Genomic DNA, 17767 nt, shown 5'->3' with positions numbered 1-17767 from the left:
TTTGCTCCCGGTAACCTGTTGCTTAGATGTACAGAATGTCCCGAGGCAAAGCCTTCTCATCCTTTTGTAAGTGGAGTCTGCTTAATTATTCACCTTAGAGCAAAGATGTTACAATTATAGCCTTCCCTTTGTGCAAGTAACCATGCCTCTCTTTGACTGTTATTTAACTGTTTAAGAATTAAAATATCTGCGTATAAATCTGACACCTTTATTCATCTGAATTCATGGGCTTGCATTGCTTAGCTGAGAAGCGGTGATTTTATCTGATAACTGCTGTATAAAGATCACATAGGGTGAATCTAAAATTCCGATTAAAGGAGTGTGGGAAAGCATCTACGCATTTGTTTTCTCAAAGGATTTCTGCGGGCTTGAGATCTGGAGCTCTCATTTTCTTCCATAATGATTTGCAATGATCTCCCTTCTGTTCTCAATGATACGTGTGAACGCAGGTGCTGCTTCTAACAGTGCCTGGCCCTGAAAGCTCCCTGCAAGTTCCTCTGTATTTCCTAGGCCTTTCCCTGCTAGCAAAAAAGCAACTGGAGCGTGCTCCCCGTTGGCTGTGGCATGTGTTTGTCCACGCAGGGAGGGGACGGAGAGGTCCTGGATCCACAGAGCTGTGAGCAGTCCCCACTGAGTGACTCAGTGGTAAAAGTTGCCGCTGTGTTTGTAGCAGGCTGAGCTTTTGGCAGGCAGTGATTCTGAGTGTGTGGGAGCGAATGAATGAAAACAGTTTTGAGCTTTTGCTATAAAAGACGAAGAAGCCTGATAAAGCATTTTAAGTTGGAAACTCTTGGATTAAGTGCTTTTAATGTCGGAGGATTGTAAACGCCTCATTTTCTGATTTTAATTGGGACAGCAGTTTTCAGGCAATACAAACTACAATCTGAGACTGCAGGAAATGAGGACTCGGCACCTCGGGAGGACCTGGCCCTGATCAAACAGTGCTGGCTTCATTGAAATCATTCTCTGTGCTCATGACATCATGCCACGCTTTTCAATCTCAAGGTTGTTTTCTTTGCTTAGCATAAAGGTCATGTTAGGATTAAAAACAATGAATAGCTCACAGTGTGACTAGTGACCCTGTAGGAGAAATGGTAGCGTATCTCACAGAAAAATATACTTACGCTAAGTGAAGTGCTGTGTTCAAGAAGTGGAATTTTCTAATTGCGTAGTCATTTTGAGAAGGAATGTGCCTGCTAGGAGCAGACCAGGTGTGCACTTGTGATGGGAGTTTGAAATGCTGTGTAATTACACACCTTGCATAATATAGTTTACAATAGCCGTACAATTGATGCAGCAAGACGTAAATACAACAAAGCTGGTGTCTGAAAGGACACCTGTAATCTAGCCTGCAGCTGTTACAATTATCTTGGAAGTGCTGTCTTATGTTAAGATTTATTACTGTGTTAAAGTTGCCACTATTCTGAAACAGAAAAATATTAGAAATACTTTGAACAATGATCTGAATAATGTATTATCAGTGACAAATGAAAGTTACTTGAGGAGCCTCGTGTAGTTCCCTGAGGGGAGAAGTCACAGTACAATCCCCCTTAAGTGTTATTCAATTCAGTAATGATGTGCAAGCTTTCAGTACATTGGGTTTATGCTTTCACATTTGCGAGAACTTGCATCGTGTGTGTCTGTCCAAAGGATTACCAGAGCTTTCCCACATCACAAAAACAAAACCCATCAGAGTAGATGTAAAAAGAGGAGGAAGATTTCTGCCAGATCCCCGGCATAAGTGAATGCTGCTTCCAAAGCACTTTGCTCTCAGGGTGTGGAGACTTCTGCTGACAGATGGCCAAGAAGGCTTCTCCAGCTTCTTGGAAAGGTGCAGCTCTCACCTTGCTGCTCCCAGCCATTCCTGTCACACGGGCACTGTGCTCGGCAGTGCTGTGATGCAGAAGGATGCAAGACCACTTGGTCCTCCTGTCACCCCTTGCCTTATTCCCCCAGACTGTGCATCATCTCTGTGATGTCGCTGGGCACCCAGCAAAGGTTCTTGCCCTCCTGCAGCTGAGTGCCACTCCGCAAAGCCACCCCTGGGGCAAACACAACCTCGGGAGCTGGGGAGCTCCTGGGTGCCTGCACCAGGGGCCCGCAGGGCACAGCTGGCCATGACTCCGAGCCGGGTGTCCATGGTCAGTGTGCTGGGATGTGCTGGGACCTGCGTGGGCACAGCCTGCCGGGTGCCCCGCTGAGAGGCTGTGCTGGGGCAAGTGCTGGCAGAAGGGCTGGGAGGGCCTGGCCACAGCCTGCTCTGCCTCAGCCTTGCCCGGGCAGGTCACCGCTGCTCTGAGCTGCTCTGCACCCACAGGTTGAGTGTGTGTGCGTACAGGTGTGTGCACAGCCACAGGGGCTCTCTGCAAGGGCAAGTGCTGACCTAGGGCAGCCTTACTGTGCAGCCCATAGATACCTTCTGTGCAATGTCTCATTCTGGCTAAAGGTGTTGTACAGGTCTTGTTTCTGCATTAAGCTGTCTTTCTGTCCATTTTCCTTTGGTCCTTTTCTCTCATTGTGCTGAGTTCACTGTGAAATCTGTTCATTTTGGTTCTCTTATTATTTAGGGTATTACACAATCACAGAACTTCAGGGTTTGGAAGGGACCTCTGGAGATCAGAGTCCATCCCTTCTAAAGCAGTTGCGCAGGAAAGCAGTGTGTTCTGAGAATCTCCAGAGAAGAAAACTCCACCATCTCTGGGCAGCTGTTCCAGTGCTCTGTCACTCTCACAGTGAAAAAGCCTTTCCTCGTGTTGCTGTGTTTCAGTTTGGGCCCTTTGCCCCTCGCCCTGTTGCTGGCACACCATAGAAAGAGCCCAGTCCCTTCCATTTGACACCTGTCCTTCAGATATTGATAAGATCCCTCCCAGCCTTCTTTCTCCAGACTGAGCATCCCCAGGCCTCTCAGCCTTTCCTCATAAAGGAGGTGCTCCAGGTTGCAGTCATTTTTCTAGACCTATGCTGGACTCTCTCTAGCAGTTGTCTGTCTTTCTTGAACTGGGAATCCCAGAACTGGACACAGTACTCCAGAAGTGGCCTCACCAGGGCAGAGTAGAAGGGAGGGTCACCTCCCTCGACCTGCTGGCCACACTTGTTTTAATGCATCCCAGGGTACCACTGGCCTTCTTGACCACCAGGGCACACTGCTGGCTCTTGGCCAACCTGTCATCCACCAGGACACCCAGGTCCTTCTCTGTAGAGCTTTTCCAGCAGGTCAGCCTCTAACCTGTACTGATGTGTGTGGTTATTCAGTCCATACCTGTCCCCTGCAGTCATAAATTAGGACATGCTAACTATACTAAAAGGGAAAACAAATCTATTTGTCTGACTGAGGTGGGAGGTTATTGCTTAGTTTTTCTGATTTATTTGCTGTTCCTCTGTGAACAATAGAACAAGCCTTCAGGACAGGAACTTAGATCAAGTACTGCTCACAGCATTATTTCCTTCCCTGGCTCTTTAAACCACCTACCACCTTTCCATGCCTTGAGGTAGGAAAAAGGACTATGCTGCTGGTGACCGACGTTCCTGGTGCTGCCACTGCAAACATGCAATTGTCAGTGATGATATAAAGTGTTCACGAAGAAGCAGGCAAATGCCAGAGGGGTGAAGTAATACAAATAAAGGCTCTGTGTGTTAAAGGCAGCGCTGACAGGTAACAGGTGGTTTGTGGGAGAAGAAAAGGCACGTATCCTTGTATAGCACTATCTCTGAAATACAGTGTGGAGGGACGGTAGCCAGTACCAGGTGTCTTCTGTTCTCAGAGACACAGCCAAGACCAACAAGTGACCAGCACTTATTGCTGAAGTATTCAATTCCCTCAGGCTCTGCTGGGTGATTTAGCAGCAGCAGCAGACAGTGAGGTGAGCAGTATGGAGCTGGGCAGACTGGGATACCTGGCAGGCTTGGGAAATCCAGGTGCCATGAGCTATTGGTTAGGGACGCTTCTGTACCTCCAGGAGCTGATGCTGCTTAGAGCAGGAGATGGTGGTGTTGTCTGGTGGTGGCTCATATCCACCAAAGGGGAAAAAGTTCTTTTTTATTAATGATTTTGAAGAAAGAGTAAAATCTGTTGTGACGAATTTAGAAAGATAAAGGCACAGAAGAGGCATTCTTTTTGGAGAAGAGCAAAATACTCACAAGTATTACTGTTTTGTGAAGAGCTTTCCTCACTGTGAAAGCCACGGAGCTCAATCTGTTAAAATTTTCAAAAGCAGAGGTGACCTGATTGCAGTAAGTGCCTCTAAGGACGAGGTATTGAATGTATGTTTCTAATCTAGCAAAGAAAGGCCAGAAGAACCAAAGACTGGAAATGAAGTCAGACAAGTTCACTCCAGAAGTAAAGCATTAAGTATAAGGACATTTATCCTCAAAGATAAAAGAGTACTTAGTGAAATGATTGCTTCTCATCTTGGTCAAAAGAATTCATTCTAAAGGGAACGTTTTACTCAAGCACAGGCGATTGGACTTAAATCAGATTTCAACAGATAAGGGGAATATCTTAAAACCCAAGGGTGGCCCAGTAGGTCAGTGTAGTTATCTGTGGCTTTCCTAAATTGGCTATGGTCTTAAATAAATTATACAGACATGCTGAATTGGAATTGCAGACCCCAGATCCTATGCCTTTGCCTCCCTTGACTCATACATCCTCAGGAAAGACATCTACGTTTTGGGGATGGGAAATGAGTCCTATGCCTTTCGTTTACCAAACATGTCTCACCAGATGTTACACTTTCCTGTACAATGTAAGAGCTCTAAATCCAGCAGTTGTGGCCGGATTCCAGTCCCTTTACATAACGTAGGAGATAATTTGTTCCGCTATGTGTTTTTCTTCTCAGCTGTTTTTTCTCTTTGAAGCCTTTAGCTACTGGATTGGGAAGGTAAATTACAATCTTTCTCAGCCCTGACTTGTGCCTCTCGTTTTGATTTTGGAAATCATGTAATTAATTGCGGGATAGCCTACTTTCACGTGGTAAAATAACAGGAACCCCTTTTCACCAAAGCTGCTGTGTGAAAATTGTTGCTATACTTAAGCGTGACCTTTTGGTACTTGCAGTCACTGTCTTGGTGTTGCTGCTTTGGTGCATAGTGAATTTTAAGGCTCGCTTTTTCTTTACATAGGTACAGATGGCTGTGCAGGACTATGCCCAAACAGAATTTGGCCTTTGATGGTTGGTTTGGAATAATAGCGGTGTGCCTGCATCAGGGAAGTAACCTCATTCAACCCAGACTGGTGGTGTGCAACGTTTTTTAGGCTAGACTTTTTGGCTGTGTTTTGTTTGTTTGTTATATAATGTACACAGTCAGATCTCACTTAGTTTTGAAGCATCTGGAATCTTGCAAAGGTAAAAAGTTGGACACTAGAGGGGGAATATGACAGGGATTTTTGGTCCTGTGTACTGCATGGTTTTAGTGCACAGTTAACCCATATTGGCTGCCACTGGCTTACTCGCAGTTTTGGTCTATGGAGTGGCCAAGTTCTTCATCCATCATGTACCTCTGAGGTACCCATAAAAATGCAGGGATGAGAGCTGATATTTTAAGAGAGGAAAAACAGGAAAATCTTCCCCTATTCAGAAGTGAGAGGGATAAACTCTCTTAGGCTTTCCTGTGAAAGGAAGTGTCCTGTTCAGGTCACCCTCATATGAACACTGGGAGCTTCAGAGTTTTTCTCATCTGCTCAGTGTGAAGGTCTATTTCCTGCTAATTAATCTGTATTTGTGATGGACACTTGCAAACAAAAGTCTGGATTTTGTAGACTGCAGTATTGTGCTATCCATGTACATTTCTAACGAGCAGCTATGGGCAGATTTATGCCATTCATGCATTTTGTATCGTGCAATTATTTAGATTCTTCTGTCCTAAACATAAACATATTTAGAAGAAATAAACATGCAAATGAATTACTGGTTTGTGTTTGGTTAGCAAACAGAGCAGGAAGTGTGGATGTGCAAATGCCCAGCAGGCTCTGGGGTTAAACCTCCTCCCTATAATTTTTACAATGGGTTCTCAACATCTAGTATAAACAAAACTCGGCAAATTACTCCTTGTGCTGTGCTCAGTTGTCCAATCAGCCCTCCCTGTTATATACATATTGTTTGAACAGTAATTTAGGCAACTGGGAAGGTGCCATGTGAGATGCAGAGGAAGTCTTAACCACCAGGAATTAACTTAAAATATAAAGCTGTATGGTATACGAGTCACATAACCAGCAGGTTATTATTTTAATTATTTTTAATCAATTCAATAAACTGGCCAAGACCTGTAAAGGATGGCTAATTTATGAGTTATAAGAGAAGCTCCTCAAAACGATTCCTGAGAGAGAAATGAAAGTAATAATGAACTAAGAATTTCATCTGTAGTGGAATTTGGTCTGTTCAAAGAGCCAGTGTACTCCTGAGTATTGATCATCTCTCAAAGGAGATGAATACTCTGCTAAGCAAGCTACCCTTGGAAGAGTCTTTCTGCCAGCAGGAGCTTGCTGGAGAAATGCTATGCTGAGATTTCAGAAGAGACAGAAGTCTCTCAGAGGAGATACTCTTTCCTTATCATTCATATCTGAATCTCTGAACGTGACAATTCCCAAACACAGGTTTCTGGAACTATCCTTGATGAGATTTAGGGCACAGCAGGAATCAGTTTAATATATATTTATTTAACAAGAGGTTTTTGAGAGAAAGAACGTGCCAAACATCTGAGATGCCTTCTCTACCTTTTTGATGCCCCCTCTGCTTGTTTCTCAAGTTGATATTACCATTTTAAGTTGAGATGTCATTATCCATGTCTGAGGTCAGACACATCTCACAAAGCCTCGAGGGAAGTGTGATGGGCATCAAAATAGGTCTTGGAGGACCTTGTGCAACCCTTGGGTGACTCATTGTGCATCCATGCTTTAACAGGGAGCTTTCTTTGTTCTAAAATTTGCATTTTGTTTTCCACATCAGGATTTATTTCTGCTTGAAGAATTCTTCTCCTCATGGTTAAAAAGTCTCTTCCTGCTTGCTGCTGGCTGTGCAATGCCCACTCAATGAGTTTTGATAATTTCTGTTAGGATTAATTAATTAATTGCAAATGTCTTCAGGCTAAATTGTGTGTTTGCATGTCAGGATGCTGTTCATAATCAACAAAATCACTTACGGGCTTGACATTATGGATGTTACGAAGACTGTGAGAGGAGCCCATTCAATCTATATTAGTCAAAACTTTCTTTTCATTATTTATAAACCAGTTCCTATTTTATGAATTCTCAGTCATAAATGAAGAGTAAGATGAAATGTTAGAAGAACAGAAGCAGGAAGATAATTCTATTAATCAAGCTGATGAAATTATGTAGTACTTTAATATGATGACTCCTGGGAGGAATACCCACCAGGCTGGCTGCCCTTCCTAAGGAGCAAAACCATGCTTATACTGTTTTTATTTTCCAAGAAAATGATCTGAATCAAAAGCAAAAGAGAGGAGAAATTTGCTAGAGAGATACTTGTGCTTGTTGCTGTCTCTGTAATTTGTCGGTAAAGCCATTAAATTGCAAAATGGAGTTCTGATAAGGACTGCACAAATGCCCCCTTACCTTCTACTGCAGATCACAAGAACTCTTCATTTCTCTGCGTGAGAAATGATTTATTTAAGAGTTCATCAGAACAGATTTGTAACTTACACTTTTCATACTCGTTGGTGTGGTTTAAATGAGGTTCAGGCATGGCATTATTCATGTTTCTGGATGGATGTTTTGGTTGCACAACCTGGTGTGTGTGGAAATCTGGTGTGCAGCATAAAGGTATCAGCATGTGTGAAAATACAGCGTATGGTTGATGAGATTGGATAGGTTATCTTTGTTAATTTTAAGGCTTTTGGTAGTGTTGTCACAATAACAGCAGAACCAAAGCTTTACCTGATTGATTTAGTGCCTGTGGCCCAGTAACCCAGCCTCGTCTTGGTTTTTGATAACTGTTTTGTTACAAAGAATGTGAAATAGAAATGCAATAGTGTTTTTTTTTGTTCAGTCTGTGAATGTTCTCTCATTCCAAGCACTTGAGTATGGGCTTTCATGAGCATTATAGAAAGAAACTAGGTGGAAAAAATGCAGCTGTCATAGAAACTGCATGTATGTCACTGACTAGAATTGGGCGGTTGTGCCTGCAGTTATTTGATTTATATGCATATTTTTCTCTTATATGTGTGGAATTATGGAATGTTGGAGCATAGACTTCACTAAATAAAAAGTATGTAAATAGATGCCATAGTAAAGTCTGCTATTAAAATTCAGGCTTGTGACGGTATTCCTAGATGTTCTCCAGAGATAGGAGAGCTCTGGAATGCAGCATCAGGGCTTGACCTCCCTCCCGGCTCTCTCAAACTTGTTTTCCAACTGTCAGGGTGCAGACAGGCAGAAATGGGAGTAACAACCTGCTTCCTTACTTACGTGGCATTAAAGGGCTGAAGTGGCATAAAGGACTCAGCAAGAAGAGGTTGCATGCAGTGCAAGCGCGGCAGAAGATGGGCAGTGAACCTGCCTCAAACCTGTGTGTTACACACCCACACGTGTTAGATAGGGACATAGGCACGTGGCCAATGGATAGAGATAGCCCTGGTCTAACCAGAGGTGGTGTGCAGCTGATGGCCGTACTGGTGCTGGGGCTGATGATGGGTTTGGCCAGAGCAAAGAGGTGTGAAATCACAGTTGGAACTACAGCTGTCCAAAACCAGAGGGTGGAAGTGCTATCCAAGAAAGCCTTTGCCTACCCTGCTTTACCGTGGGCTCCAATCTCTGCAGATAGGATACAAAACTTTATCAACAGGACTTGTTCTGTGAGGACATTGTCAGCAGGAGAGGGAGCATCCTTTGAGCATCCCTCGAACAACCTTTGAAATCAGTCACCCTGAGAAACACTGATTTCCTATTAGAATTTTGGGAGCATAGTGTTTTACTTTCCAGACTCTCACTTTTTTACTATAGCCCACAGTTACCTGGGCTCCTCCTCCACGCTGGAGGAGTGGAAAGGTGATCTTTCAGTCTGAACCTGAATCTGATTCACAGTTAGGCTTTCGTGCTTTAATCAGTCCCCATTTGCAAAGTCCCATCTTTCACAGGGTTTCTTTTGTTGTTGTTCTTGTTTTTTTTCTCTTTTTTAATCTTTTCTTCTTCTTTTTCTTCTACTTTTAATTGTTGGACTTCATCTGGTACAGAGGTTTAAACTACAGAAGTAATTTAAAATATTGTGGCATTTCCTTTCTTAATTAATCCCAACTGTTTTCCTTGGTAGTACAGAAAGTATCAGTATTTGATGAGGACATTATGCCTTCATCACTGGGGCAGTGGATTCTTCCTGCCGAGTCTGTAAACAGCAGACAAGCCGCAGAGTTCAGCCTTCATGTTCTGGTTTTCATTAAGCCCAGACTAGAGGAGCACCCAGCTGTGTCTTCCTGTAAGGTCTGTCAGTCTTCCAAAGCTTGTTAACATGCTAATATAAAAGGAAATAGGGCTGACTTCAAGGAATTTACAACTAGTCTTAAACTTCAAAGACTGGAGCTACATCTCTTCAATTCAACAGCAACAACAAAAATCCTATAATAAAAGTTCCCTTAGCCTTCAAGAAGCGCTCAGTGCATGCAGATCTGTTAAGCCATAATGCGTGATGCCACATTTTTGTTGTTGTTGTTGCGAGTTGCAACACAAAGCAGTTGTGAAACTTGGTTCCTAGCTGGTAGGTTTGATCAGAGACAAGATAAACTGTCATCCAGCCCACAAATAGAATATCAGGAATGATGCTGTCAATCTCTCCTTCCCTAAACCTGTTTTCTATGTAGATGTTTGCAGCGGGTCGGTGAATCGGGTTTGAACAGTAGGCAGCATTCTCAGGTGGTGGAAATTGGATGAACTCCGATGACTTCAAGGGAATTACTCCTGTTTATACCATCTGAGGATCTGGTCCATCTGCGGCATACCTACCTCGTCATCTGTAGGTATTCAGACAAGGTTGGACACATTCAGTCACTTTTCATGGAAAAAGAGAGCGCTTGTGTGCAGGGTGAGGCATCTTTTCCATCTGAAGATTGACTCACCATTCTCATTTGGTATGGACAAATGGAAGCACAGGAAGGTTTATATAAATGTATAGTGGTGCTTCCCCAAGCTCCAGTGATTTGAGGATCAGAAACTTCCTAAATCAGAATTGTTATTGTTTATATCGTAGAACTTGATGAGTTTTTTTTCCCCATCTCCATACTAGAAGAGGTCTTCTGTAGCTAAATGGTTGGCATGAGAGAGTAGTTGCAAACACTTCTTTTGCTCCCTGTGCATGCTCTCTGCTCCTGTTGGAGCCTAAAGGAGCTTGCAGGAGCACAGCAGGATGAGGTCACACAGCCCCGGACTCTCAGAGAGGAAGATGCCATTTTTATCGTGCGTGGATCGAATCTCTGGGAAAGGAAAAACCCCTCTGAGATTCAACAACATACCATTATTGCGATGTTGGAAAATATTCCCATCACAGTTATTCTGAAGAATACAAAGAACTGAAATGCTTAGAAGTAAAGGTTGTTGCTTAGCTGAGATAATTACATACTGCATCGCTTCAGTGGGGATCCTGGGCAATAAATGTTTGGATGACACTGCCCTGTGTCGTTTGAGGAGATTTCTTCATGGGCTGATTTTTTTATTGAGAGCAAACTCTGTGTCAGAGCGCTGTGAGAACTGCTCGGTTGACCTCAAAATTAGTCTCGTTGGTCACCCAGCAATACTCAAAGCAACTCGATGCAGATAATGGAGAACCGAGACAAAGTAGCGTATCAAACTCAGCTGTTATTCACACTGTTCCTTCTCTGACAGCTCGTTAAAATGTTGGTAGAATAGGTGCTACTGTTAGACTTTTGTTATTCGGTGCTAATTAGAACAAACTTACGCAGAATCGAAAGTGGTTTCTAAAGAGAGCTGATTGTTTTAATAGGAATTAATTGAAAATCCAGAGCGCAGCAGTGAGGAAGGCCACAGGGAGCGGTGGCACACGTTGAGATTCACTTACCAGTCTGCAGTACACAGTGCTGCAGGAGCTGCCGGGGTGAGCAGACGGCAGCCCAGTGATGGCTGGGCTGGTGCCAGGAGCGGGCGGGCAGCTGGGGCAGGGCTGCTGCTCCCACTGCAGCTTTCCTTGGCAGAGATAAAGCAGGCCTGAAAGTTAACCGGTTGTGTGTCCGCTCGGCTGCTGTTTCTAGAAATATTGTGTTTGCTGAGTGGCAGCAAGCGGCCGGGTTTCCTACATCGTGCCCTTTGCTGCTGCACAAGACTCCAGATTCTGTCATCTGTTTCATTGGCTGAGTCCTCCCATGCGTAGGGATTTCTGTTCCTTCCACTGGCTTGTGTTGGTCTAATATGGGGCACTGGAAAACTAAAAACCCCCACAAACAAATGAAAAAGTTCTTAATTAAATAGATTGCCTCATAGAACATATACTTGGAAGTAAAACAAGGCATGTGGAACCGTATTCTCAGCAGTGAGCTATAGGCATTGAGGCAATGATGTGCCATTTTTTTCAGTGTTCTTGAAATTCTTGTTTTAAGAGGAAAAATGACAGGAAAGGCTGCATCAGTCCTGTTAAATTTCTAGGAATAGAGCTAAATATGATATGGTGTGTATCTATTGCCTTCTGCCAAAAGCACCTCAATTTTGTCAGAGGAAAATGATAGGAGACACTGTGCTATGAGCTGATAAGGTCATATTAAATCAGCTGTCTATTGAGTCTCACATATTTTATATATAGTCATCCCCTGAGGGGCTGTGTGTGTTCAGACCCTTGGACAACTAATAGCACATAGGTGATGGCTGACAAGCACAGAAAATCAGCTAGAAGGGTATCTACATTTTTTATTTAAAAAAAAAAAAAAAAAAAGGAGTGCAAAATTTGAAAAAATGCAGGAAGACAGCTTTGAAGGGCCTTTTAAATACTGCACTTATTTTCTATGTTAAGATTAGCTTCTAATATTTTTTCAGCAGTATGAGTTAATGCCCTGTTTTAATCAGTGTCAGAGCACATTTGAGAAGCTCAGCCTATGAACCTCCAAAGTATCATTATTTCTAAAGATTACTGGTGAGTTCTGCTCAAACAGTGGCCAGTGTAGCATGTGGAGTGCATTGTTCATGTGCTGGTGGGTTTTGGAGTCAGAGCACACAGACCAGGTGTGGGACCTCTGCACTGCAGTGCACATACTGTGTGGCTAACCTGCAAAACTCCTGGGTGCTCCAGGCATCCCAGCTGTCCTGAACTTACTGAACACAAACAGCACAAGTGTGATGTATCCTTATGATGTCAGATTTGCTGCACACTCAGTGTGTGTTTTATACAGACTGATCAGGAAGACTGAGATTGAAACTCAAAAAGCCCAGGAAAAAGTTCTCCCCAGATAAGGTGTCCAGGCAGATGAAGAGTATATCAGCAAACAAATGCAAACCCGTGACTGATTAGCTTGAGTAAAACAAAACAATTGAACACCATTCAGAATAAAGCAGGATGAGCATTGGTGTTATGGTTATGAGTGTGTGTAAGAGTGAAGAACTTTGGACCAAAGCTTTGGACTTTAGGAGTCCATATCCAACCCTGGAGAACTGACACTACTTTAGGAACAGCCCCTCTCCATGCAGGAGTAGTAATGAGGAGCAGCAGGAAAATAGGAAATGAGCATTAAAAGGGAAACCAAGTTCCATGGTAAACTTATTCAAATTATCATAGAATTTGCTTTGGAAAAAAAAAGTTGCTTAATATAGCCTTGAGAATCTGGCACATTCTTGATGATGTTAATCCATCTGCTGACATTTCATCTTACTCTTATTGGTTTTGCTTCCAGTTTTTTGATACCTCAAGCATTTTAGATGTTATGTTATTGAAGTCATGGGTCTTGTAGAAAACAAATTACTCCATAGAGTTAATTGCATCCATCTCACGTGTTATCTTGTTGAGGTGAACTTCTTATCTATGTTTCATTGTGAAAGGAAAAAATCTTTTATAAGAAGGAAACAAGCATACAAAACAGGAGCACAAGTTGATCACCTCTTGCTGTTTTCCCAAGAGCGAAATTAACAAGATAAACCATAACTTCTTGCCAAGTACGATTTGAACCCCAAATAAACCGTGACCTGGATAGACCCAAGGAAATCTTGCACTTCTGTGGAGAAGTTTATAAAAATGTTCGTAGCATTGTAGAGTGCTGCTTGAGAGGCATTTAGGTGGGCAGCATCCCAATGAAAGATGATGTTAGAACAATTGGGACTCGTTAATCATGCTGAAATGCAGAGCTAGTGAAGGAATACCCCTTAGCAAGTTTGACTGGAAACATCTCCATTTCTCAGCACTTTTCCCCCTTTTTCCCTCTGTAATCTCTGTGTTAGAAATTGTATAGAATTTCCTGATTTATTGTTCTGTCACAATTCTTTACATATTCAGAGTTTTGTTGTTGTTTGTTTGCTTGTTTATTTTTTTATCTTTATTTATTTTCTTTCTTTTCTTTTTTTATTTTAATGTAATTGCTGCATTGTTGTGGACAGAGTAATTCCAGGAACCAGAAGATTAGCGGAGTGTGCTGTGTGCCTTTCTCAAGGTGGATCAGATTCCCTCTTAAAACAAGCATGTGCTTGTGTGCAGTTACACTCATGTAGCTTTGTGGTTAATGTCTTTATGTTATTTCACTTGATTGTGAATGTATAGATTCACTTTTGGAATTAGTGGAGTGTGTGGATTGGGGAAGTCAGGGCAGCAGGGGAATCTGTGGGGAAAACCCAATTGACTGGCTTACATGAGACTTCTGAAGACTTTTTCCTCAATTTCTTTGTGTTTTCTCTTTTGCTTCAAGGTTTTTCTTTGTTTGTACGTGTTTAATTAATATCTCCAAAACATATGCAAACTAGCTGTCTGGCTAAAGATTTTGAAGCACACGGGAGTGGATGAAAGTGGTTGAGGAATACAAAGGAGCAGCTACAGGGGAAACGTGCTTTTGCCTCCTGTCCCTCGGTTGCCAACAAGACAAACCAGAAGTCTGGATCTGTTGGAGCCAAGTGCAAAACTACTCTTGCTGTGGCCAGGATTTCACCTCAGGTGAAAATATATATCTACAAAGGTCTGACTCCTCTGTTGGCTATAGTGTCCTGCTTAGATTGCTGGGCTGCATGGTGGGAGGCAGACATAACCTGGGTCATGATCTGCATCGGCTTTCAGCCGTAGAGTGGCCAAGAGACATTGCTAAATGAGGGCCTTAGAAAGACTGACCCTTTGCATGTTTCACATAGGTTTTCCTTTTCCCTTACTGTCAGAAAACAGTAAATTAGAATGCTACTCTAAGAAAGATCCAGCTTTGTTAGAGAAACATATTCAGATAAGGAGGAATTCAGTGGTTTATTCACCGGATGATAGTGAATGAATGGTGTCTGTTTTCTGTGTATGAATCATAATTGACTTTATTATGATGTTCTCAATGTATTCGTTATTTGAACTGATTTCCTGATTCATTCTTTGTCAGTGGATGGGTTGCCAGCAGTTCCTTGTGGGTTCCCAGTGTTTAAAGTTTAAGCTCTTTGTAATAGATACCCAAGTCTCGTGATGTGCTGCTTTTTCCTGACTGGTAAAATGGGTGTGGGGAAGGGTTGGTGCAAGTAAAGATTGGTGAAAATATGCATCTGGAGTTAAAATTCACTCTTTTCATGCTTTGAGGCACTGTTTTTAAATACATTCTTTCTAGGCAAAACTCACTCTTGTGCAATTGTCTCAAACCTGTGCCCTTCCCATGTCCTGATCAAGCAACATACCGAAGTCTTACGTGGCAGGTTTTTGCTCTGGTATTTGCAGAGATTGATGTGTAGGAACTCACTTGAAGAATCAGGTTGGAAAACAACTTGAATGCAATGAAACAGAATATTCATGGACTTATTTACAGCTTTCTCTCAGTTCTAATAATAAGTGCAAGTGTGGATCACTTGAGCTGTTTCGCTGTTTTTCAGCTCTCTGCAAATTCTTCAGGGTTTTATTTCTTTTTCTGCAGGGCTGTGTTTTAGAGAACAGGACACTATCAGGATAAATTCACCTTGCACATGTACATTGTTGATCTTGTATCATGTAATTAAGTTATGACTCGAGAGACTAGCTGCAACCTACGCAGCAGTTATTTGACCCTCTGGAATTTTTCCTTCCTCTGAGCAGCACAGTTATGTGGGCTGACAACATGCTAGGTGTTTCTAGGATATTCCCTGTGACTCAGGTTTCTGTTCTGTTTACCATATAGGTGGATGCATAGGTAGGATTGTTAGAGCATGGGATATTTCATATGCATGTGAAGCATAAGTTGTTCTGTTTCTTGAGATCAGCATCCTGAGCCTCAAGTTTGCTTTTCTGTGATGCACCATGTTCACGCTCCAGGCTTTACTTATTCACATTATTTCTGGGATCTCAAATACCCACTAATAATTAGTGGAAAGTCAGCATGTCCTATGAGGCACGGATTAACGTTATGCCTAGAAACGGTGATGACTAACTATAGTGGAGTTGTTGTGCATGCTTTTTGTGAGGGGTTAGCCGCTGAGCGTTGTCATTAGCAGTCAAAACTTTTATTCACAGTGTTAAGCAAGTTTTGATTAGAAAAATTGTTACAGGGTAAAAAAGAATAAGTTAAAAAAGCAATTAAGAATATATGTTTAGGAGGGTGTTCCCTTGACAAGTTGGAACAGTCATTGCTATTTTTGTCTTGAGATCCAAGACGCTGCGGAGGAAAGGAAGAGGTGGGGAGAACATAGGCACTGTCAGGGGCTCCCAGCAGTGCAGAGTAAGAGTCCACCCTGTTCTTAGATGTGCTGCCTCAGTGGTAGATCCTGAAGGACTCGAGATGTTGTTAGACAGAGCCAGCCTCCAGTAACGGTGTCCTCATAGTAAGACTGCACTACAGCGGGTATAATTGGAATTTATTTATTCCATATACAGATGACCGTGACTCACGTCTCAGCCTCAGTCAGAGTATCCCAGATACAGGATCTCCACTGTCGAGTATTTTCTTCTCTTCCTATTGTAACTGATCCTATTTGTCTATGCTTACATATTCACCTGAACTTCTTATATAAATGAAGGAAAGAGATCCATGACGAAGCTCTCAGCTCTCTTTTTACTAACAGTATGGTTAGCTATCTTTAAAATCTGCTGAACATTTAAAGATGTTCTCAGAAGCAGTGAGGGCATGCATCCAGCCCTGTAGGTTAGCTGCAACATGCAGTGATTTGTGTCTAACTGTGTTTCCCAGGGCGGCCTACCTGGGTCAATAGGACAAAATCCTACAGATAACCACGTCTTGCTGCAGATGGCTTTCTAGGCTGTGTCAGTGAGCAGACCTCTTATTAAAATAGCTTGTGATCTGGCTTTGAAAATAGGAGGAAATCTCTAATTTATTAGATGAAGCAAAGACTTAACTCTCTGCAGATGGGGAAACTGAGGCAAGAGAGAGGTAGCAGCACCAGGCTGAGCTGTTGGCAGAGCAGGAGCCACGTGTGCCGTTGTCATCTGCAGCAGTGCTTCTGCCAGGAAGAGTCAGTCCTGTGAACACCTTTTACAGAATATAGAGAAAGCGTGTGTATTTATGTGTGTAACTTGAAAGGCAGGTGTTTTTTCTTTTTTCATATTAAATTTACAGGTAATTTACATAACTAATTTGTAAGCCAAAGTGTAAATGACGCTCAGCTGAAGTGACCATTTTGACAAGCGAGTGCAAACATTGTCAGAACATTGGCAGATCTGCTTAGGACAAGACTGAGTTTGACAGCTTTTTCTGTGTGCATCTGGGTTTTCTTGGGGGGAGCAGCAAGGGGGAAGTGGGTTTTTCTTTTTTTTTTTTTATGAGCTTCTTAAGAATAATGCATTACAATAATCTAATTTTTAAATTATCTATCTGGCTCCATAGGAGATGCTAAAGCCCCAGCATGCTAACCAGACAACCAGACAGCCATCTTTTTTGTTCCCTTTTGCCCAATGCCATTCAAACAAATGCAGAGCTGTTATGAAATACGCAGTGCTCTCAATGACCTGACACCGTAATTCAGCTCGAGTTAAAGGTGATGGCTTAAGGGAAGACTGCAAGGTGTCTTCTACCAGTGTTAGGTATGGACTGGGAATGAGGGAATGCACAGTTTAAAATTAAAGGAATATGCAAGGTGGTTTTTATTTCATCTTTTAATACTAAAATAGAGGATTTATGTAGGTTGATTTTTGGAGATTTTAAGTGCCCACAACTTGGAATAATACCTATGGAAACTCATGTGTTCTTTATTTTAATGGGCTTTTTTAGGCCTATGTATCCATTCCTTTGCTTCCATCCTTCCCATGTGTCACTCAGTTTGGACAGAATCTTCTCAGCTTTGTCCTGAGGTCTCATGGGACACCATGCTTTGGAGGCAGTGGGAATCTCTCCTGTAGCTGTGAAGTGAGCTCCTGGGAGCTGGAATTTCACAGTGTGAATTCCAACACACACTGGCTTGCACTGATGTAAGAGAAGTCTCAGAGAAATATTACTCTGTGTTTCTAAATATAGAGAGAATCTTTAAATCATATGCAAGTCAGGACGGGGCATTTAATAATGAGTTGGGGTAAATAGGAGGTCAGATAAGAGATGATTTTCCCATTCTGGTACTGCACAATTAGTGTGATGTCCCCGGGTCTGGAGGCCTCAAGACCCAAATGTATGAAGCAGGGACAGGTGCAGGAGCACATTTTCTACAGACTTCTGTAGTATTTTTGCCTGTGAACCATTACTAAGT

This window comes from Cyrtonyx montezumae, unplaced genomic scaffold (genome assembly GCF_038088225.1).
Source record: "Cyrtonyx montezumae isolate F1298 unplaced genomic scaffold, pur_monq_1.0 scaffold_9, whole genome shotgun sequence".
NCBI lineage: Eukaryota > Metazoa > Chordata > Aves > Galliformes > Odontophoridae > Cyrtonyx > Cyrtonyx montezumae.
Note: the sequence above shows the minus strand (reverse complement) of the source record.